The 24,804-nt window shown below is 33.0% G+C and overlaps 1 pseudogene; it reads right to left on the bottom strand.

Annotated features, from left to right (window-relative positions):
* Positions 1 to 165: 165 nt before the first annotated feature.
* On the bottom strand, positions 166 to 23,840 carry LOC114389162 (annotated as a pseudogene).
* Positions 23,841 to 24,804: the final 964 nt, after the last annotated feature.

The following is a 24,804-nucleotide window of genomic DNA, read 5'->3' as shown; positions in this document are numbered from 1 at the left end:
TTGTGACTGAAAAATCTTGAATAGTTAAGTTATGGGATGCATACCCCAACATGGAAGCTTGAGTCTTCGACCACATGAAGTGGAACATTATTGCCTATAATGAAATTACGTATTTGGGGGACTACACCAATGATAAAGCCAGCAATCTGTGAGAAAAAAAAAAAAAAACATTTATGTGGAGAGTATTTGCAACAGTTTTAAGCTGAAATAAATAAGATCTGAAATAATGTAGTTTACTAATGTGGCAATGCACGAAACCTCGTGAATTTTAGCAAAGTAAATGTCCAAAATCCAAATCCATCATACGAATTCTCTGTACCATTAAAAGTATCTATGGATCTAACTTATCTAAGACTAGTGGATTCTATGTTACTAAGTAAGAACCAAATATAATAAGTGAATGATAAACAGGGAAAAGATGATAACAAATTGTTTCCAATTAGGAAATGAGCACTATATCATACTGCTCCGAGGGTTGATGGCGCAAACATGGATTTGAAATTTAAGTTTCTTGAGATCATCCTCAAGCAGTGCTTTATTTTACTTGGGAATGAAACCTGAAAAAAAAAACACCAACACATGATTATGACTACATTTGGGCCATAAGACAGATGAAAAGAAAAAAAAACAGAAGCTTACAAAATGAACATTCTTGTGTACTCAGTGATATGCATCATGTTATTGCAGTATATTCGGTAAACTCTGTTGCTTATAGCCTATAGAGGCAGATTGTAGACGAATTCAAATGACAAATAGTTTATACTACCTAAACTGGTTATAATATTCCTAAGTTACATGTTATTATGTTTCTAAAGAGACTTGAAGTGCTAATTCTGTTGTCAAGATTCAATTTGAACTCATTTATACTACCTAAACTGGTTATGCTTATAACAATTCACTGTGGAATGAGAAAGATCTTAATTAAAATGAAAATTTCTAAAAATAAGTCCATTACAAGAGTGCTAGTAATATATTCATATATATGGTTTCCAATACACACTTTATTATCAAGTAAATTTTATGTGGGCCCTACTAACTTGAGAGTGGGCCTAGATTCTTCGATTGTACTCACATGGAACTTATCTAATAATAAATATGATGATAACACAGTTACAAAGAGTGTGTTTTTAATATTTCTCTTAAGCATTGTATATAAACTCTTGACTGTTTAAAATGCAAATGCTTCTTAAACAAGGCTGAAAGGAAAACTATTCATAAATTATAATCAGTAAATAATAGAAACTTTTATAAGGGAAGTTTGTAGCAAGCCTCACTTTTTCCTCTGAATTTGTTTCAGGTAGCAGTATGGTATATGCATCATCCATGGTGTCTTTTGTAGGATAAAGTGTTTCTGAAAAATTGTGTGGGTGTGACTCTGATATGTCTGCTGAAGCCTTCAACATGTTGCTGTCTTTGCTTGTATTGTCTTTTTGAATTCTACTTGAGGAAATCCGCATTATGTTGTAAACATATGACCATAGAAAAACTACTCCAATCTAAAAAATAAGCTTAGAATCAATTATAGCCAATTAAGTTTAGAGAGTTGTTACGGTACCTAGAGAAATCTAAGTGTTATGGTAAAACTATTTTTCGGGTCAATAATTGAATGAAGCGAGTTTCCCAATAATAATACCAAAATCCTTAAATTTCCGAGGGTACCATGAAAATTAACTTGTTTTCTTGTGTAAGTTCACACTATTTCAGCACTTGAAACTTCAAAATTAACATGTTGCATACCGCCGTAGAAACTGCAGCATAAGCCATACCATATTTGATTGCAGAGACCAGGTTCTCCAAAAGGACTGCCTTTCTGTTTACATATAGCGGGAATAATGATCATAGTCAGGCTCCCTAAATTTCCTGTTCATATCAATCTAAAAAATGAGCTCAACAATAAATTGCATCAATCAACTAATGATGCAAAAATTTGATGCTCTGATAAAAATAACAAATTGCAAAGATGTATTCTCAGTCTAAGTAGAACTTTTGTGGGTACAACAAGCATATGATTTGGATGGATTTTTATCAAATTAATGGATGAATCAGATTTTTTAAATGAATTTTTAATGGATTAATGGGCTCTTTTCATCCGATCCACTATAATCCAAATCAAAATTTTTCCATTCCATCTATTTTGACATCGCTAGATTATCATTAATTACAAATTAGGTGGCACGAACCTCTTGTACAAGGAACTCCTATATAACATTAACATCATTTAGGATAATTACTTTCTTTTTTATATTTAAAATCTTCAGAATTGTTGAGAGACAGCCTAGACTAGGACAGAGGACAAAAATACAGAATCAATAGAAATATGAAGGGTGACAAGTTTGATTTTTCAGTCTCGGGTAACTTTATTCGTATATACAAATGAGCTTCAAGAGTAAGATAGAGAAACTATGAAGAAGCATTTTTATCTTAATGACTTAAGATTGGACGTGGTTCCTCTCTCCACTTTGTGCAGTAAGAGAAACGCAAACAGGTCCCACCTTGGTCTGTGTCTTTCTCTTTCTTTGTCGCACCATCCAGCGGGTGGAGAGAGATTATAAGTCCAAAGAGTTAAGATTTCTCAAATGTACTATTAAAGAAATGAATTCAAAGTCTGTGTTTACTAGGCTATGCAGATTACATGTGTTGTTTCCTGCATTCAATTATTTTGGCAGAGTTCATACTAGCAGAACAGCAACCCAAGATTAGACCTTCCATGCGTTTAGGAGGCTTTGTCATTTTAATCAAAATCCATCCCAAGGCCGAGCCTAATATAAATGTGCCAAGAATATTCACCGGCATGAATCACCTAAAAATGAGAAGAAAAAAAATGTCACAAAAAGCTGAGTAATTGCACATAGAAACCAATCCTCAAATTAGAAGATGCACACAAGATTACATCATACAAACAATACTATAACTTAACAACACTCTCAAAAGTAATCGTTTTGGCCAGATTGCTATCCACCAATGATGGATTAAACACATAAAACACAAGCTGCCAAAGAAAGAGCACCGTATTCAGTAAGCTGCACAAGGAAAAAGAGAAAGAAAATAAAAGAAAATAGATTTTCAAGTATTTCTTTTTATCAGCATAGATTTTCAAGTATTACCTGATTCACTTTCTTCCTTGCATCTTATCCCAAGATTGATATGTTATCCAATGCAAGAAACTGTTAGTAAATATTTGTTATATAATTTAAAATTTATAAAAATATATTACTTATATTAATTTTATTTTTATAAAATAAAATATTTATTTTAGAATCTGGTACATGTAACTAGAGTTCTTATTTTTTAGGATTTTGTTTTTATGGGTCAATTTAATTTGTTATGCTTGTTTGTTTGTTTTTTTTTTTTTTTGAATGTTGGTTTCCAACGTTCACTAGTTGTGATAGTTTTATTTTAAGTTTTTTTGCTACACAAGGGTCTATGTCTATATCTTTCTCATTCTTTGACTAGTAGATACAATTAGAAAAATAATTTTGCATTTTTCTCTAAATTTTTTCTCTTCATGTTCCTATCAAAAATTACTTTTTTTGAGAGAAAGAGCACTGTTGTTTAGAAAGTTCAGGAATTTTTTCACTGCACACGATTGAAACTAATGGGATGTTGTATATTAAGAGAGGAGCGTAATTAGATTTTTCTACCAGTGCAGTGAGACCGATTTTTCTCTAAGGATAGTGTTTGAGCGTTTCAGCCCAAGCTATTTAAAATTATTTTCCTTTGTGTTTATTGTATGTTATATTGTATTGTTAACCCATGTTTTGTCATATTCTGAAGTTGTATTGTTATTGTTGTTCTTTTATTTAGTATGAGGTTTTACATTTTCTTCTCATTTATTTATTTATTTTATTTTATTTTCTAATAGTTTGAGGGAAAAATTCTACTTTCTTCGTAGTCTTGTCTGCTGTAACATTTTGTTTTGTCAAAATATCTATCATGGATATGATTACGTTCCTTTTTAGAAAGCATGAAAAATTTACAAGTGAAAGCTTTTTTTGTTGGCACCAACAAATGAAATTTTGGCTTACTGAATTGAATTTATACTCTGTGGTTTTTAAAAGAGAAATAAAAACTTCAACTTGTGACGATGAGAATCCTAAAACTGCCCAAATATAGGGACCTATGACCAGGAGTAGGACCAAACAGTCAGTGGATACCCTCCAACCAATGATAGCAAACATACTTAACAAGGCCCAAGTGAAGAAGGATGAAGGCCTAGAGGTAGATACACTACTAAGAATGTTAAGGGTGATGCTAGGTGCACCCAGCATTATTGCTGGTGCACCCAACATTTTTTGAAAATGCCAAAACTGCCCTCCGTTGTCTTCTTTTAAAAGCTATTTTTTTGTGCAAAAACATAAGCGCAATGCTTCTTTCGTACGGATCGAGTTGATCCGCAAGGTTGATACGGATCAAGTTGATCCGTATGTTGATATTAAGCATACGAATCAACTTGATCCATAAAAGCCTTACGGATCAAGTTGATCTGTAAGGCTTTTACTTGATTCGTAAAAGGCTTATGGATCAAGTTGATCCGTAAGGCTTTTACTTGATTCGTAAAAGCCTTACGGATCAACTTGATCCGTAAGCTTATAGAAAATTTCAAAAATGCAACACCAACAGAAAAAGAACGCGCAAAGTCAAGGTGAAGACCACCACTACCACGCCACTGACAATGTTGAAGAAGAACGCGCAGCAAGAACCATGCTGCCGGCAGCCGAAGAACGCACAAAAGAAGACGAAGGGCAGTTGCAGAAGGAAGAAGAAACGGAAGAAATGAGGCGCGGAAGGAAGAAAAAGTTTTGGGTGCACTAATATTTTTAAAAATATGTTAGAGGTATATCAGTCTTTTTCCCTTAAGTGTTGGGTGCACCAACAATAATACTGGGTGCACCTAGCATCACCCGAATGTTAATTGTTGCTGAAGGCCCAGACTAATTTGAAGGCCCAGGCCAAATATGTTCTTTTTTATATTTCTATTTTTTTCGTTGTCATTTTGGCCCAAATTGATTTGAAGGTCCATGTCTATTTCTATTTTTTTTGTTCAGATACACTATATGTATCAATTTCGTTTTTGATAGAAGAACTTTTGGCATTTGATAAAATTTTGTGAGAATTTCTCTCTGGGTTCCTCGCTAAATCAATCTCGGACTTCTCAAGGTAATCCTTGTGGCGTCTATCCTGACTTATCTTCCCTCTCTGGAAGTGGCGTCATCCAAACTCTGTGAATTGTATTAAGCGATCCGCTCCGAGTAAGTATCACATAATCTAGTATCAGAGCTTCGACTCTTGTTACAGGTTCTATCCTATCCAATTTTTTTTCTCTTTGTAATTTGTCTCAGGTTTGTGTTTTGTTTTGTTATTTGCATTCTTGTTCGCGTCTTGTTGCATTCTTGTTTCCGTTCTTTTTGTGTTCTTGTTTTCGTTCTTGTTCTTGTTTCTTCCAGATTCTGTGTCAAAAATTCTATTTGAATTCTGTTTCAAATTCTATTTCAAAATTCTGTTACAAATCCTATTTGGAGACAATTTGGCTTATTGGAAGAATTTAGGGGTTTAGGGTTTAGTAGGCTCTTGAATCTATTTGGCTATTTGTCTATTGGACGAATTGCCTATAGAATTTGAACCAGTGGGATTGATTGATTGAAGAACAGTAGTTTCGTTGACTCTTTGTTTCTTCTATATGTTATTGAGTCTATTATTTTTTTATTCAATTTGTTAGTTTGTTATCTAAGTTTGTTATCCAATCTGCTATTCCATAATTAAGTTGTCTTTCCTGTCTATTACCTTTGTGCGTCCAATTTGATTCATCCAGGAACTTAAGAGGGAGTGGGTGGTAAAAGGAAAGAGTGAAAAAAACATCACACAAAAACCTATATTGAGAGCATCAAACACGAGTGAACTACCATCAAAGAGAGAAACACGTGAGTAGAGTGTGGTGAGGTCCTGTAACCTTTGCTTAAATTACTGCAAAATTTTCTATTCCTTAATTATGGCTGGAGCTGGTGACGGTGGTGGTGAATATCATCAACTGGACGGATCTCAACGTTTGTTACTGGACGTGATGACTACACAGATGCAACGTTTGCTAAACCATAGAAATGAAGAGCTCTATGGACTAATTGAAGTATTGAAGAACCAACTAAATTAGAATGCTAGAAGACATTATGGTGATAATAGAGGGGGAAATGATGGACCCAAGCAAAACAGAATGGAGGGGCAGAACAAAATTGAGGGAATAAAACTCAATGTACATCATTTCAAATGCAGGAGTAACCCAGACACCTACCTTGACTGGGAGATGAAGATTGAGCATGTATTCTCCTGCAATGATTATACTGAAGAGCAGAAGGTGAAGTTAGCAATAGTTGAATTTTCAGACTATGCCCTTGTTTGGTGGAATAAAAATCAAAGAGAGATACTGAGAGAGGAAGGGCAAGAGATAGATACATGGACTGAGATGAGAAGGTTTATGCGAAAGAGGTATGTTCCAACTAGCTACAACAAAACCATGCGACAAAAACTCCAGAGGTTGTCCCAGGGAAGTCTGACTATGGAGGAGTACTACAAAGAGATGGAGATGGCACGAGTGAGGGCAAACATTGAAGAGGAAACTGAGGACACAATAGCTCATTTTCTAAGTGGCCTAAATCCTGACATTAAAGATGTTGTTGAATTACAAGAGTACATGGAATTGGATGACTTGTTGCGTAAGACAGTTCGGGATGAACAACAGTTGAAGAGGAAAAAAAGCGCAGCAAGAAGGAACTCATCCAACACCTTCAACCAGAACTAGACCAACAGATCCAAGAAGTGTAGAAGCAAGATATTTTGATGTTTTGATGATGCCAAAGAATCAAGTGCTTCTCAAGTTTTATTCAAGACAAGAATCCAAGAATCCAAGAAAATCAAGATATATGATCAAGTTGATCTCTAAAATCTTAGGAAGAAGTTTTCAAATTGAAAAAGCAAAAGGTTTGGCCAAAGAATTTTATCTAAATCATTTTAAATTGAGATTTACTCTCTGGTAATCGATTACCAGAGGATGTAATCGATTACCAGTGGCCAATATGCTTTTTGAAAAGTTTTTACAAGGTTTTAAATATTTTAGAAAGCATGTAATCGATTACACATGACTTGTAATCGATTACCAGAGGTTTGGAACGTTTTAAAACAGCCATAAGAAATTTAAATTTAAATTTCAAAGTTGTTAATCGATTACCAGTGTTTAAATATTTAAATTTCAAATGAGAAGAGTCATAACTCTTCAGAAGTAACTGTGTAATCGATTATACCATTATTATAATCGATTACCAGTGAAGATTTTCGAATATAACTCCCAACAGTCACATATTTTCAAATGTTTTTGAATGGCCATCAAAGGCCTATATATAAGTGACTTGGGATACGAAAATTCTTGAGAGTTTTTATTATCCAAAAAGTCTTATCCTCTCAAAAGATTAAGAAATTTTTTCTGAACTGAAATGTCTTATCCTCTCAAAAAGGATTCTTTGGTCAAACACTTTTATATTCAATAAGGAATCTTGATTGATCTTCAATTGTAATATCTTTCTCTTTCAAGAGAGATTTCTTCTTCTCTTCTTCTTACTTCTGAAAAGGGATTAAGAGACCGAGAGTCTCTTGTTGTAAAGGATTCCTGAACACAAGGGAAGGGTTGTCCCTGTGTGGTTCAGACTTTGTAAAAGAAGTTTTACAAAAAGAGTGGAAAATCTCAAGTGGGTTGCTTGAGGACTGGACGTAGGAATGGGAAGTGGCCGAACCAGTATAAATCAAGTTTGCATTTCTCTCTTCCCTTAAACTTCTTTTATATATTGTTATTTATCTTTTGCTTTAAAGCAGTTTATTTTGAATTTTCTTTTGAGTAATTCATGTTAAGGGTGCATTGTTAAACCAAAAAGAGAGAGTGAAATTTTAATTGGGGAATAGTCTTTGTATCTTAATTCAACCCCCCTTCTTAAGATAACTGAGACCATTTGTTTAACAAGAAGGAGGGAGACAACTCTTTCAGCCCATCAACACAGTTTCCACATGGAAAGTTAGTAGCGCCCAGTGCTGGAACCAAGCATAATTTTACTTCATCATCCAACACCGGTACCAGAAACATAAAATGCTTCAAATGCTTAGGCAGAGGACATATTGCTTCTTACTGCCCAGCCAGGAGGACCATGTTGAAATCAGTGAAGAAGAAGAGGTGGAAGAAGAGCTTGAGGAGGAAGCTATGCAAGGTGATATGCTAATGGTGAGAAGGCTCTTGGGAAGTCAGATGCAGCCACAGGACGACACCCAAAGAGAAAATATTTTCCACACCAGATGTACAATTAATGGTAAGCTTTGCTCTTTAATTGTTGATGGAGGAATTCGTACCAGTGTTGCAAGTTCCAGGTTAGTGTCCAAACTGAATTTGGATACTAAGCCCCATCTTAGGCCATATAGACTTCAGTGGCTTAGTGAAGAAGAAGAGGTAAAAGTGACTCAGCAGGTTGAGGTGTGTCTCACCATTGGAAGATACAATGATAGGGTGTTGTGTGATGTGGTTCCAATGGAGGCAACTCATATACTGTTAGGAAGACCATGGCAGTATGCTACCAAAGCAGTGCATGATGGCTTCACCAACAAGATTTCTTTCCAGCACCATGACCAGAAAATTATTCTTAAACCTCTATCCCCTAGAGAAGTGTGTGATGACCAAATCAGAATGAGAGAAAAGAGAGAACAAGAGAAAGAAAAGAGTGAAACACCAAAGAAGAATAGGAAAAAGAAGAGTGATACACGTGAGGGAAAGAGTGATACACATGAGAGAAAATTTAATTGTTAGCAAAGGCGAGTGAAGTGAGGGAAGTGTTACTTGCTCGTGAGCTGCTCTATCTACAGTACTGCAAAGATAGTAGAATTTTTGCTGATAATTCTAATGAGTTAACTATTTCTGCTTCTCCTAGTGTTGAACCCTTATTGTAGGAATTTAAAGATGTCTTTCCCAAGGAGATTCCTCATGGACTGCCACCTTCAAGAGGCATAGAACATTAAATTGACCTCATTCTAGGAGCTTTATTTCCAACATGCCATCTTACAAAAGCAATCCCCAAGAGATTGATGTTGCTGATTTTTTTTCAAGGAAGTGGTGCGTCTCCACGGACTACCAAGAAGCATCATTTCAGACCGAGATACCAAGTTCCTTAGTCACTTTTAGAGAACACTATGGGGTAGGATTGGATTAAAGCTTCTTTTTTCTACCACATGCACAAGCTAAGTTGAGCATGTGAAAAGATTGCATGAGCAAGTGAAGGCTCAAATTGCAAAGAAGAATGAAAGCTATGCCAAGCAAGCCAACAAGAATAGGAAGAAAGTGGTACTTGAACCAGGTGATTGGGTTTGGGTACATTTAAGAAATGAGAGGTTCCCTAAACAAAGGATGTCCAAACTTCAACCTGTTGGATCGAGTGGCCTCAGAATAATTAAGAAAGGGGGGTTGAATTAATTATGAACGTGTCTTGACAAATTAAAAAATTATCTTTATTAATGTTACAAGATTCAATTAGGTTTTACTACTAAGTTATGAGGAAGTAAAGAACAAAAACAATAACTTAGAAAAAAGTAAAGTGGAAATAAAAGTACACAGCGGAAAGATAAAGAGTGTAGGGAAGAAGAAGACAAACACAAGATTTATACTGGTTCGGCCACAACCCGTGCCTACGTCCAGTCCCCAAGCAACTACCGGTTCTTGAGATTTCCAATAACCATGTAAAAAATTTTACAAGCAAAGATCCACAAGGGATGTACACTCCCTTGTTCTCTTTGAACAACCAAGTGGATGTACCCTCCACTTGAATTGATCCACAAGAGATGTACCCTCTCTTGTTCTCAGTATTACAACCCAAGTAGATGTGCCATCTACTTGTACCACAAAGGATGTACCCTTCAATGTGTTAAGACAAAGAATTCTTAGGCGGTTAGTCCCTTGAATCTTTGTAAGGGGAAACAAAAGATATCTCAGGCGGTTAGTCCTTTGAAATATTTTTTTAAAGGGAAGAGAAAGAATCAAAAGAATTCTCAGGCGGTTAATCCTTTGAATCTTTTGGCAAGAGGTAGAATGAAGAAACAAAAGAATTCTCAGGCGGCTAGTCCTTTGAATCTTTTGACAAGAGAGAAGGAATGAAGAAGAAGAATAGCACAAGTTTTTGGTCAATGAACTTCTCTTGAAAGAGAAAGTATTGAATAAAAACATTTAGAAAGATGAAGAGAAATGAATGAAAGAAATCTGTTAGTTCTCACTATAAAATTTGTGCCATTGTCACATATTTATAGCCATTTGATGGCTATTGAAAAAACAAGTTAAAAGTTGTGACTCTTGGCAATTTCTTCAAAACTAGTCACTTTTTAAAAGTTGTGACTCTTTTGAAAACTAGTCACTTTAAAAGTTGTGACTCTTTTGAAAACTAGCCACTTAAAGGTTGTGACTTTTGAAAAAATCTTTAGAAACAAGTCACTTTAAGAATTGGGACTTTTGGTAATTTATTTTTCAAAATAAGTCACTGATAATCGATTACCATTATAGTGTAATTGATTACACATCAACAGATGTGACTCTTCATGTTTAAATTTGAAAATCAAAATGTTTAGAAACACTGGTAATCGATTACAAGTATTGTGTAATCGATTACACAAGTTTGAAATGATTTGAAAATGTTTTATCACAAGTTGTGACTCTTGAAATTTGAAATCTAACGTTTTAAAACATTGGTAATCAATTACATGATTATGGTAATCGATTACAGCTTTGTAAATCAGTTTAAAAAGAATGTTGGGTATTGGTAATCAATTACTGCCTTCTGGTAATCGATTACCAGAGAGTAAAACTCTTGGTAAAAGATTTTTATTTAAAAAAATTCTCTTGAACAAAATTCTGTTATTCAATATTTTGAAAAACTCTTTTAATACTTATCTTGATTGAGTCTTCTCTTGATTCTTGAATCTTGAATCTTGATCTTGATTCTTGAAACTTTCTTGACTCTTGATTCTTTGGCATCATCAAAATAATCTTGGAAGGCATTGCTTCCACATAACCTAGAGGAGACGGACCTTTTCAAGTAATAGAAAGGATCAATGACAATGCTTACAGGATCGATATTCCATGTGAGTACGGAGTAAGTTCTTCATTTAATGTTGCTGACTTGACTCCATTTGTTGCAAGTGATGATTCTGAACATTTGAGGGAAAATGCTTTCCAAGAAGGAGGGAATGATGAGAATCCTAAAATTGCCCAAATACAGGGACCTATGACAAGGAGTAGGACCAAATAGCCAGTGGATACCCTCCAACAAATGGTAGCAGACATACTTAACAAGGCCCAAGTGGAGAAGGATGAAGGTCTAGAGGCAGAGGCACTACTAAGAATATTAATTGTTGTTGAAGGTCCAGACTAATTTGAAGGCTCATGCCAAATATGTTCTTTTTTATATTTCTTTTTTTTCGTTGTCATTTTGGTCAAAACTAATTTGGAGGCCCATCTCTATTTCTTTTTTTTTTTTGTTCAGATACACTATATGTATTGATTTCATTTTCAATAGAAGGACTTTTGGCATTTGATAAAATTTTGTGAGAACTTCTCTCCGGGTTGCTCACTGAACCAATCTCATACTTATCAAGGTAATCCTTGTGGTGTCTATCCTGACTTATTTTCCCTCTCTGGAAGTGGCGTCATCCAAACTCTTTGACATGTATCAAGTGATCTACTCCTAGTGAGGAACACATCACCTTCTACTCGATATACATATTTATATAATAAAATACATGGAAATGCGGAATTACATAAAAGAGATTTTATTTTCTAAGCATAAAAGAGATCACGCAAGTAAAAGATTTGCATTCACATTAATCATCAAATTAAAAACTTATCAAATAAGGGTATAAAAACATCTTCGGCCCAAAACAAGGCCATCAAACTTTTTTTTTCTTCAAAATGAAAACAAGTTAAGCAGTGGAACAACATAAAATAACATGTTCAAAATATTATGCAAATAATGTAGAAAATTATGCCCCAATATCACATCCTCTTGAGCAATGTGTCCCAACGTCCTTCAGCATAAGATTCCTTAAAACAATCCACCTAGCCGTCTACTCCCACAAACACAAGGTTTATGATCATCACAAGATCCAAACACAAACAAGACATGGGGAATGAGTTATCACATTCCTAAAGAGGTAGAGATAAACAGAGACACACACATATATATTATAAGTATAATAAGCTCAACTTAGCATAATTCTCATCATTTTACCACTCGTTGTGTTACTCACTTGTCCCAATGATTTAATCACAAAAGCACATTTCACACCTTAACATTAATTACGTGTTCAGAATAACAAATCTCAAGTACAACACAACATCTCACACTCACACAATTCATTACTCACCATCATGTAGTAAGTCACAATGATCATTACACATACGTTATGCAATAGATACACTAAGACTCAATCCAATATGCAATGTGGTACTATGTTAGTGAAAAATCTCGTCGAGCACCTAGGAGTACATGATAAAACAGACCACACACTGGTAAGTCATGTCACTTTCACTAGGTAAAATCATAGGAAGATCAGCCAAGGTCACATTGTTTTGCGAAAATGCTCCAACCATGTGGGATTGGCACAGGCTTAACGAAGCACTCAAACCAGGTGTATTTACCCTCAAGACCTAGACTGTTAGAGATAGGAGGAGCAACATGAGAAACATGATTTTTGAACAACCTAAGGCTAAAGCTTGAAGCTAAAGGAAAAGCTTGAAGAAGTTTTGGCTTTTACATACCCAACTCCCTTGAGTGGCGTTTGTATTGGTTGTTGCATCTTAGTAAATTTGATATTTGTTTTGCATCATGCATCATCATGGTTAGTGTGAAGAAAAGTTTCTAAGTTAGAAAAATTTCTTCAGAGGCAATAATTCTTTGTTTTCATCGATTACAGAGTTGTTGTAATCGATTACAACAAGTTGTCTGAAGCTTAAAGAGTTAAGGCTCGTATCGGTTTAATTGATTATGGTAGTATTTTAATTGATTACAATGTTGTTTAAGACAATGACTAATTTTTTAGGAGTCTCTGCTTTAATTTATTACCAGGTGCATTAATCGATTACTTTTCTCTCATTTGAGTGTTCAGAGGTGAACAAAGAACACTTTAATTGATTACCTAGAGCATCTAATCAATTACATTGTTCTTGAGTTATTTTCCAAATGTTGGATGAACACTTTAATTGATTACTTAGATAATCTAATCGATTACTTCGTTGAATTAATCGATTACCTTGTAGATTTAATCGATTACAAGTGGTTATAATTGTTTTCTCTATATATAAACAACTTGTGTTCACATCTATGCATATCAAAATATCAAGAGATCATTAGAGAATACTCAATACATCTCAAAAATAACATCTTAGTCTCAGAATGAGCAAGATTTTGTGTTGTTATTAGTGATTAAGAGAAGAGAAGAAAAGAGTTTTATAGTAACTCACAACTTCTTAATCGTTTGGTTTTGAAGATCTTTTCTTAGAAGTGAGTTGTGTCTTTTGAGTAGAAGAAGATCACTTTCTCAATCCAGTAAGGTTTTTGTGAAAAGATTGGTCAGGTTGTATCTCTCCTACTTGTTTTTTCTTGTGTATGGTTTTTACATGGTCTTTTTGTTTGTGCATGAATTGCTTACAACATGCAAGAATAAGGTTTTCTAGTTTGGGCTAAAAGTAAGGTTCTCTTAGGCTTATATTCCCAAAGAACCCTAGTGTTGAGTACCTTAGTCTCTTTTTTCGGGGTGAGAATTGTAGATTGGTTGTGATTGCTTGTAAGGATTCTTGATGCATAGTGGAAATATAATTTAGGTTATGGATTAGATTACTGGATTAACTTCTCTAGAAATAGAGAGTGAACCAGTATAAAAGATTGTGTCTTTCTTCTCTTGTTCTAATCTTTTTCTCTCATTCAAGGTTTAATCAAAGTCAATTGAGTATTAATAAAGGTTTTAAAGATTCAAGTGATGTAAGCTCCATTGGAGCTTGTAGGCCTGTGATCTTCTTCATCAACGGATTCCTTTGCTTCTTGGAAGATGAATGGCAGTGGAATGGATAAGTGCTTGGAGGAAGAAGGAGATGAATGAAGGGAGAGGAAGAGAAGAGCACGAAATTTTGTGCTCTAAAAGAGCTCTGAAGTTTAATTTTCAAATGATCAAAGTTGAAAAAAATGAACACACATGGCCTCTATTTATAGCCTAAGTGTCACACAAAATTGGAGGGAAATTTGAATTTCTATTCAAATATCACTTGAATTTGAAATTGAATTTGTGGAGCCAAAATTTCAATAATTATAATTAGTGAATTTTAGCTATGGTTCAGCCCACTAATCCAAGATCAAGTCCAAGATTCTCCACTAAGTGTGTTAAGGTGTCATGAGGCATGTAAAGCATGAAAGACATGAACAAAGTGTGACTATATGATGTGGCAATGGGGTGTAGCAAGCAAATGCTCACCTCCCCCTCTAAAATTTAATTGGATAGGGCTTCTCCCAATTCAATTAAATTTATTTATAACCACACACACCAAATATTCACTTAATGCATGTGAAATTACAAAACTACCCCTAATACAAAAACTAGTCTAGGTGCCCTAAAATACAAGGGCTGAAAAATCCTACATTTCTAGGGTACCTTACCTATATTATGGAGCCCTAAATATAAGGCCCAAAAATAATGAAACCTTTATCTAATATGTACAAAGATAAGTGACCTCATACTTAGCCTATGGGCCCGAAATCTACCCTAAGGCTCATGAGAACCCTAAGGCCTTCTCTTGCATCTCTGGCCCAATCTTCTTGGAGTCTTCTATCCAATTCCCTTGCGGTGTAGGATTGCATCATCAAGGTTTTATGATTGTGAAAGAAAGGATGTTAATGGATAATCATGTTTAAGGAAGGATTAATTAAGTATTTGATTATGTTCGATTCATATTTGTTATCCATACAAAAGTTTTTTCTGTAACTCTATTTCTTAAAAAGTATATTTTGTTTTGAAAACCAATTCACCCCCCTCTTGGTTTATTGAGTTCCATCATTTTTTTTCATAGACTCCGAAGAGTCTATCAGGGCCTTTCCCTCCCAATTCAAGTCCATCCTAGAAAACATTTTAGGAGACAGCTCTATCTATGAACCATACAAAACACACGACTTATCAATTATTCTTAAAATAATTTTAACTCATCACGCTTCAAATTGATTCAACTTGTTGGGTTCCCATAGTGGACCCCATCATAATACTCACCACACATTAACTCGTCACCCTTAAAGGGTCTTATAGTTATTTGATTGTACGATTCATAACTCACAACTCAATGTACATAACATCTCAATTCACATGTGATTTCACAATTTAGCACATACTCAACTTATCACATACACTCAATCTTAATCAAAACATTATAATCTCAAAGCAACATGTTATCACACCTCATGAATCATATAGACATCATACAATATTAATATATACATGGCACAACGATAGACTTTACCTATGAATTATGCAATACACACAACTACTCAATTATTTTCAAAATCATTTTAACTCGTCGAAGTCTATGGAAAAAGATGATGGAACAATAACAATTGTGTGATTCTACAGTTCATAGCTAACAACTCAATGTTATCACTTTACACTTCACAGTAACATGTATAATCACATTGAGGAATGTATTAATCCCACACTTGTTCACAACACATGTCTCATCACACCTTCTCACTAACACATTATCACTTCTCACATATCACACACACACACACACACACACACACACACACACACACACACACACACACACACACATCATACAATAGCATTCTTCCAACACATCATACAATAACATTCTTCCAACATTAAAGGCATATAATCATTCAATTTCAATCGGTTAATAACATAGAACATGTGATCACATCATGAGGAACAAAACATCTCAATCAATTTTCAAGAAAACATGCAAGAATCAAGAATTCCCAAATTTCTAGGTTTATAATATTCAAAGTCAAACACAAAATTAAACCATCCAATTCGCATCAGGGCATCAATTGACCCATCAAACATGAAAAATTCGTAGTTATCATTGTACAGGAAAAATTAAAACGTATAAAACACCCTAAAATTAATCCCAATTTAATTCTCTAAAGATCCCTACACATGTTCACTCTAACCCCAATTGTAATAAACTCATCCCTTACCTTTAAGCGGGCTTACGAATGTAGCCTGAAAATGATAGTGGTGTCTCTAGCAGTTCCTTAAGATTCCTCAAGTTATTTCTCTTGTTGGTCTGTTAGGCTTTCCAAGCATTAGAAAGAAAGAGAAAGGATTAAAGCCTTAATTTTACTGTCTCTATGAGAGGAAAATTGCTTCCTCTATAGATATTATTTCATGAATCCAAACGGTGGGAATATGCGAAATTGAGTTCCAAAAGTGGTGTCTAAATTTCAAGATGATCCAACGGTTACCAAGTCTGAGATTGTAGTTTTACTGGGACGGATTTGGGTGTATGTGGGAAAAAGAGAAGGTTTTGGTAGAGAAAGAAGGGAGAATGAATTTGAGAGGAAGCAAAAGCATAAAAATATATTGTAAATCTAAAAACTGACCTAATATGTTTTTATTTCTAGCTAGGGTACTCTGAACCTATTATTTATTCTATTTTTCTTTATTTTATTATTTTATAAAAATGAACTTTATTTTACTATTTCATTAAATAAATGACTAATTAAAACAACCCTTTATTTTCTAAAATATTATTTTATTCTATTTATTTTCTAATACTATAAAACTTTTATTTTAATTAACAAAAACTTTTTTCTCGAATTTATTTAATTTCTAAAAACTCTATTAATTTTTAAATAAAACTCTTTTTATTTATTTTACAAAAATGAGGTATTACAGAACTTCCTCTAGTGATATAGTTCAAACTGATGTGACCAAATCTTCTACCACTAAGCATAATTTATTTGATAAAGATATTTTATGTCAAGGGCACATTTTAAGTGCTTTGTCTGATAACATATATAAGATTTTTTGTCATACTAAAACTTCTATTGAGTTATGGGAAACACTTGAATTGAAATATGAATCTGTTGAAAAAGGTTTAAATCAATACTCTTGTGAAAAAATGATTGAATTTCAAATGGTTGATGAAAAATCTATTTCAAATCAAATCCATGAATTTGAAAACATTGTTTATGACATGAAATTGAAGGTAATTGTTTTACCTAACATTATGCTTGTGGCTTTCATGATTTCAAAATTGACTTCTTCATGGATTGATTTTGCTCAAAGTCTCAAACATAAACATGAAGGTTTTACCTTTGATGATTTTCTTGTTTGCCTCTCCATTGAGGATAAACATCATTTTTCTCAAAAATATTTGCAAAAATCTGATTTCTCATTCTAAGGCCTATCTTGTTGAGAGCTCTAGTAAGTTTTTCTCTAAGTCCTTCAAGAAGCATGGGTTTAACAAAAATAAGTTTGGTAGAAAGCCTTCTTTTTCTAAAAATAAGAACAATGTTTTTAATAACAACAATAAGCCTAAGGATAAGAATTTGGGGAATGAAGTTTTCTGCTTTGTTTGTGGTCGAGCTAATCATTTGGCCTAGAATTGTTTTCAACACCATCACCAACCCACGTCTTTCCCTAAACCTCAGGCTAATGTTGTTACCATTGGTGTTGCCTCTGATTCCCCACCAAACAGGTACCATGTTACTAGCCCTGAGTTAAATTGTGTTTTAAAATCAAATGATTGGATTATGGACTCCGGGGCTAATGTTCATGTGTGTGATGATAAAAAATTGTTTTCTTTATATCATGAATCAAGCACACATATTGTGAGCATGGGGAATGGGAGTATGACACATGTGTTAAGAGAAGGTCAAGTGAAGCTAGAGCTATCTTTAGGGAATTTTCCTATTTTAGATAGAGTCTATCACATTTCTAATTACTTCTTTGTTAGTCCAACAAGGGTACAAGGTTGTTTTTGAGTCAAATAGAGTTGTTATTGCTAGACACAGTGTTTTTATTGGTAAAGGCTATATTCGTGATGGGATGTTTAGGTTAATTATTATGCTTATTTCTATTAATAAAATATCTAGCATTTCTTCTTTTGTTGCAAACGTTGAATGTTCTGATATGTGACATGATAGGCTTGAACATGTGGATTTTGAATTATATCAAAAGAATGATTCTCTTAATCTTATTCCTAAAGCTTGTATTGATTTAAAACAAAAACGTAAAACATGTATTCAAGCAAAGCAACCTAGAAAGGGTTTTACTACATGTATTGAAAGAGAAACTAACTTACTTGAATTAGTTCATAGTGATGTATGTGATAATAATGATGTGTTAACACGTGGTAGTAAGAGATACTTTATTACTTTCATTGATGATTTCTCCAAATATTGCTATGTGTATTTAGTTAATCACAAAAGTGAGTTGTTTAATAAGTTCAAAGTATATAAAATAGAAGTAGAAAATTAATTAGAAAGAAAAATTAAAATTCTTTGTTTTGGTAGAGGGGGATAATACATATTTTTATATATGAATAATTTTTGTGAAATGCATTGTATTATTCATGAAGTGACATCTTTGTATGCTTCTCAATCTAATGGTATTGCAGAAAGAAAGAATCGTACCTTGCTTGATATGGTGAATGTTATGCTTGTAAGTTCTGGTTTGCTTAAAAATATGTGGGGTGAAGCTTTATATTCTGCGTGTCATATTCTTAATAGGGTTCCTTGTAAAAATTTTGGAAAAGCCCCTTATGAGTTATGGAGAAAAAGAGAATCAAATCTAAAATATCTTAAAGTGTGGGGATGTCTTGCAAATGTTAACATCCATATTAATAAGAAAAGAAAAAATTGACCAAAAACTATTGATTGTGTTTTTTGTTGGATATTATTTGCATAGTACTGGTAATAGATTCTTGGTTGTTAATACTGAAGTGTCCGAAATTTCTAATATTACTATTATGAAATCTAAAGATGTCGCTTTCTTTGAAAAATAAATTGTCTAAACCTATTTATGATACTTGTTGTTCTAATTTACCATCTTGTAATAATGCTAATAAGGAAGTTGTTTTTCAACCTAGGAAGAGTAAAAGATATAATAAAGCTAAGGATTTTGGTTCTGAATTTTGTTCTTTTCTACTTGAAGATGATCCTAAAACTTACGATGAGGCCATGAGGTCTATTGATGCACCTTTTTGGAAAGAAGCTATTAATGATGAAATGAGTTCTCTTAATACTAATAAAACTTGGTTTCTAACGGATCTCCCCCTTGGTTGTAAAAGTATAGGTTGTAAGTGGGTTTTCCAAAAGAAACTAAGAACTGATAGATCTATAGAAAAATTTAAGGCAAGACTTGTTGTGATTGGTTGTAAAAAAGTAAAAGGTGTAGATTTTTTTGATACATATTTTTCTGTTTCTAAAGTTACTACTATTAGAGTTTTAATTGCACTTGCTTGTGTTTTTAATTTGAAAATTTATCAAATGGATGTAAAAACTTTTTTTGAATGGTGATTTTGAAGAAGAAATTTATATAGGCTAACCTAAAGGTTTTGTAGAGCCGGGTAAAGAAAAGAAAGTTTGCAAACTTGTTAAATCTTTATATGATTTGAAACAAGCTCCAAAGCAATGACATGAAAAGTTTGATCAAGTTTTCCTTTCATATGGTTTTCAAATCAATAATTATGATAAATGTGTGTATGTGATATTTGATGATAGTGGATATGTCATTTTATGTTTGTATGTGGATGACATATTGATATTTGGTAGTAATATGTATTTCATAAATGATGTGAAGTCTTTCTTGTCTAGTAATTTTGATATGAAGGACCTCGGTCTTGTATATGTGATTTTGGGTATTAAGCTTATAAAGAAAGATAATGACATGGCTTTAACCTAATCACATTATCTTGAAAATTTATTGAAGAAGTTCAATTATTTTGATGTGAAATATGTATCTATGCCTTATGACTCATCCATTAAGTTAAAGAGAAATTTGAGTGAAGGAATTTTTTCTCATAAATATTCTCAAATTATTGGTTCTTTGTTGCATTTGACAAACTTCTCTAGGTCTGACATTGTGTATATAGTTGGTAGATTAGGAAGGTATACTAATAATCCTGATCATTCTCATTGGACTGCATTAGAAAGGGTTTATAGATACTTAAAAGGAACCATTAATTATGACATTTGTTATACATATTTTCCTACTATAGTTGAGAGGTTTAGTGATGCAAATTGGATCTCTGATTCTAATGAAACAAAATCGACAAGTGGTTATGTCTTTACTTTAGTTGGTGGTGCAATATCATGAAAATCTGCTAAACAAACTATTATTTCACATTCTATCATGGAAGCAAAAACAAACTATTATTTCACATTCTACCATGGAAGCAAAAATTATTGCTTTAGATACTGCTACTAGTGAGGTTGAGTTTCTTAAAAATTTGCTATGTGATTTTTCATTGTTGAATAATCCTATACCTCCAATTTCAATGCATTGTGATAGTCAAGTTGCTATATCTAATGTTATAGCAAAAATTTTAATTAAAAAAGAAGAAACGTAAGAGTGAGACACAAGTTTATTAAAAATTTGATTTCTTATGATGTTATTTCTCTTGACTTTGTTAGGTCAGAAAACAATATTGCATATTCACTTACAAAAGGGTTGACGTGCCAACAAGTACCTAAGTTGTCGAGGGAAATGAGACTAAAGCTCATTATTTAATCATAACAATGGACACCTGTGTCCGTGTGATTGGTGATCTCATGAATGGAGTTCAACGGGCAACAACGAAATTGTTTGTTGACTAAAGTACACCAAAGTAAAATTTATTCCTCTTTTCATAATAGGTATTTCATGCATGGGAATAGTTAAAATTTCATGTAATTTAGTATAAAGAACAAAAATTCCAATATTGCTAAATGATTCATGTGATTTGATGAAGAATGGCAGCAAATCAGTGGAATATTTTTTGATAAAAATTCACGGGGAAATTGAAAATGCTTAGGGATGGAAATGAGTGAATGTCTACACTACCTGGATTGAATCAAATACAATTTGAAGGGTTTTGTAGGTTCATTGATTGGGCTTACAAGAGGGCTTTTTAAGTTTCCAAAAGTTGAGAATCATATCAAGAAATTGAATTTCAATTATTGAGTCACAAAACACTCTTTGAGGATTTACCTAGTGAGTGTGGTGTTGGGGCTGCCATTGTGAGATATGGGTTAATCTATAAGTGACACTCACGAAACATCATACATGTGCAAGGTCGTGTGATGCGTAACCACTTATTAGAAACTAAATGAACATCAATATTGTAGGGATTGTGTACTAAAGTCTGGTTAAAGAAGGTATAGTTCAAGACAATTAAGTTTTTACATTTTTTCTTGGGTGGAAGTTCATGCGCACAAGGTATAAGACTCAAACCCGGAAAGTTTCTTATACTGAAATACAACATCACATGTTCTTTCTTTTATGTTTCTATACAAATTGTATTTTTTTTATTAAAAAAAATGTTTTAAAATTTTAAATTATGTGGAGGGAATGTTAGTAAATATTTATTTTATAATTTAAAATTTGAAATAATATATTACTTATATTATTTTTTTATAAAACAAAATATTTGTTTTAGAATTTGTTACGTAAAATTTTTATCTTATATGATTTTGCTTTTAGTGGATCAATTAGGTTATTGTACACTGGGAGATGAGCACAATAAAATTCTTCTTCCTGTTGCATTTTCTCTCTAAAGATAATGTTTGGGCAAATTGACTTAGATGGGTTAGTTTTACAAACTATTTCCCAAACTATGTCTGTTTTAGAAGTATTTATCAAGGGGGTCTCTTTTTTACGTAGATCAGCCATGCAAATCGCCACTACCACTAGCGATATGACCCTGGGTACAACACGTGGCTTTTTGCCACTGCCACTGGCGAAATAGCCAGTGGTTTCGCCACTGGAGTTTGCGACATAGGCATGCAGTGGTTTTCGCCAGTTTGACTGGCAAATTACGTGCAGGCGTATGTAGGTGCAGAGGGTCGTAGGTGCTAGGGCAGGTTGCGGCATTTAGAGTAATTTTGCAACCAGGGATGGCAAAACAGGCATGCATGCATATTTCGCCAATGGTAGTGGCAAAATAGGTGTGCTTTAAATATCTCATTCGTGTTGAGCTGTGTTGCCTTTGCTTTCTTTCGTGTCTGAAATTTCTGATATGTAATTTTCTATCTTCTTCCCCATTCATGCTGTGAAACATGCTTATCTTGCATACACAACACGTCACCATCAACTGGACCAGATTTAATTTGCATATTTGACGAAGATCATGAACAAGATGTCATTTATACTGCAAAATTAAGTACACTTATAAAATTTTATAATACAACTGACAAAATATTTTATAAATTAAGTACAGTTACAAAAATTAAATTAAATATATCTAAAAATTATTAATTACACCATAAATATATTATATAAAATAAAATAAAATAAAAACATGCAAACAACCAAACAAAATAAATTATCTAATAAAAATAACAACCTGTACAAAAAATATATATTTCAATTTATATATTTGAATAACAGAATATATATATATATATATATATATATATATATGTTTCAATAACAAAATATATTATACTAATAAAAAGAAAAATTTAAATAAATAACACAATATATATTTTTCAATAACACAAATTAATATGCAAAGACAAACTTAAACAATATATGTACAAAATTAACAAAATATATATATTTGAATAATAACTTAGAAGCTATTTGACACAAATAATTAACCTAACATGTGTAATATTAACACAATATTAACACAAATAATTAACCTAAGCTACGAGAATATTAACACAAATAATTAACATAAGCTATGTGACACAAATAATTAACACAATATTAACCTAAAACAAATAATTTAAATATCAAGAACACTACAAATAGAACACAAAAAATATTAACTAACGTACCAGAATTTGACACAATCAAATCACTGGACTAGAATAACCACCACAATGTAACACCACAAGCGATTTGCCACCGACACAAGCTTTTCCCCCACCATCATACGCGTAATAGCACCAACACTTCCTCTCTCTCTATGTATATATACATTATCAACCGTTAACACATTTCATTATTTCATGTACATATACAAATTGCATGGCTAATATGAAGAGTATTCAGCTATCATACATAATAATAATACAAAATAAATTTAAATAACAACAGCCCTAGAAGTGTTAATACAAAATAAATTTAAATAACAGCCTTAAAAGTATTTACCCACCACCACTTGAAGGAAGAGGGTTCAGACAGCCTCAACGATTTTGCTATAACCTTTGGCGAAACAAGCAAGGAAGGAGGAAATTTTTTCATCATGCAGATCACCAAGGACGCGTTAAATAAGAAAACCAGCACAGTCATAGGCTATTTCGTCAGTGGGAATGGTGAAACCCATAGCCTGTTTCGCCAGCACACCTTGCGAAACCCACCCTGACACCTGCACCTGTACTGCGCACCTCACCTGAGCCCAAGCGCCTAGCCCTGTTGTCCTCTGCACCTATGTATGTCTGCACGTAATTCGAGACTTTCCTTCTTCTTTCATTTATTTTATTTTATACCAGAAACAGGCAAGTGTAGTAATCAATGAGACTTTGATCAGAGGGAAAGAGGTAACAGAAAACAGCTTAATAAACCCCATTACACCAAAATCTTCAAACAACCTATGCTAATAATCCTACATACAAAGAAAAGAAGGAAAAAAAAAAGACCGTAACCAAATATGAATATGCAAATTTAAAAAACTGAAGTGCAAACTTCACTTCTGAAATTCAAAATAAATAAGAAAACAAAATAATTTTGTCCCATTCACGTACGATAACAAGAACTCGACAATGACTGAACGCGTTTATGAGCAGACAGAGCAGTTCTGTTCTGAAATTACGGACATATGCATAGCATCCACCACGAATAAAAGAATTCAATAAATATCATAAATAAACAACGATTAGATTTGGTTACGTGACCAATCTATAAACAAAAAAATATGTGTGAACATGACACCAATAACTGCTTACGATGTGTAGCCATAAAAATTGGTTGCACTTCTCAATAAAATACAGTAAGAGGCATGGAAATTTAGCCGACATTAATGATCTACGGAAGAACCGAGGGGAATAAAATAGTATTACTTTATTAGAAATTACTTACTAATAGCAAACAAGTAGTAATTAATAAGTTATAGACTTAATCACTGAGAATTCGTGTTAATTTTTCTTTTTTTTATAACATAGGGGAATTCGATTATTACACTATAGTTTATGACACGCTGAATCAACATTGAACTTTTTTTTCCTATGATATTGGTGTGAGAGTTTTATTATGATTTATATCCAAAAATCCAATTATTTTATCTTCTATTTTATCTATATTTTTTTTCATCTATAAGAATCAAATCTATATTTTTTTTCATCTATAAGAATCAAACATATGATCTTATTTAAGGAAATCGATGTTAATATCATTCGAACCAATAACTTATTACTTTATTGGTTCATGATATTTCAATACTATATTCTAATTATATTTTTTATTAGTAATTAAATTATTAAGAAACATATTTATGTGAACCACACTTTTTAGTTAATGAATTTTATTTATAATTTTATTATTTTTTAAATACTCATAATACAGAAAAATTACTAAATAGAAAATGTCACA

The sequence above is a fragment of the Glycine soja genome, chromosome 16 (assembly GCF_004193775.1).
Source record: "Glycine soja cultivar W05 chromosome 16, ASM419377v2, whole genome shotgun sequence".
Lineage (NCBI taxonomy): Eukaryota > Viridiplantae > Streptophyta > Magnoliopsida > Fabales > Fabaceae > Glycine > Glycine soja.
This window is presented reverse-complemented; position numbering and strand designations above follow the sequence as displayed.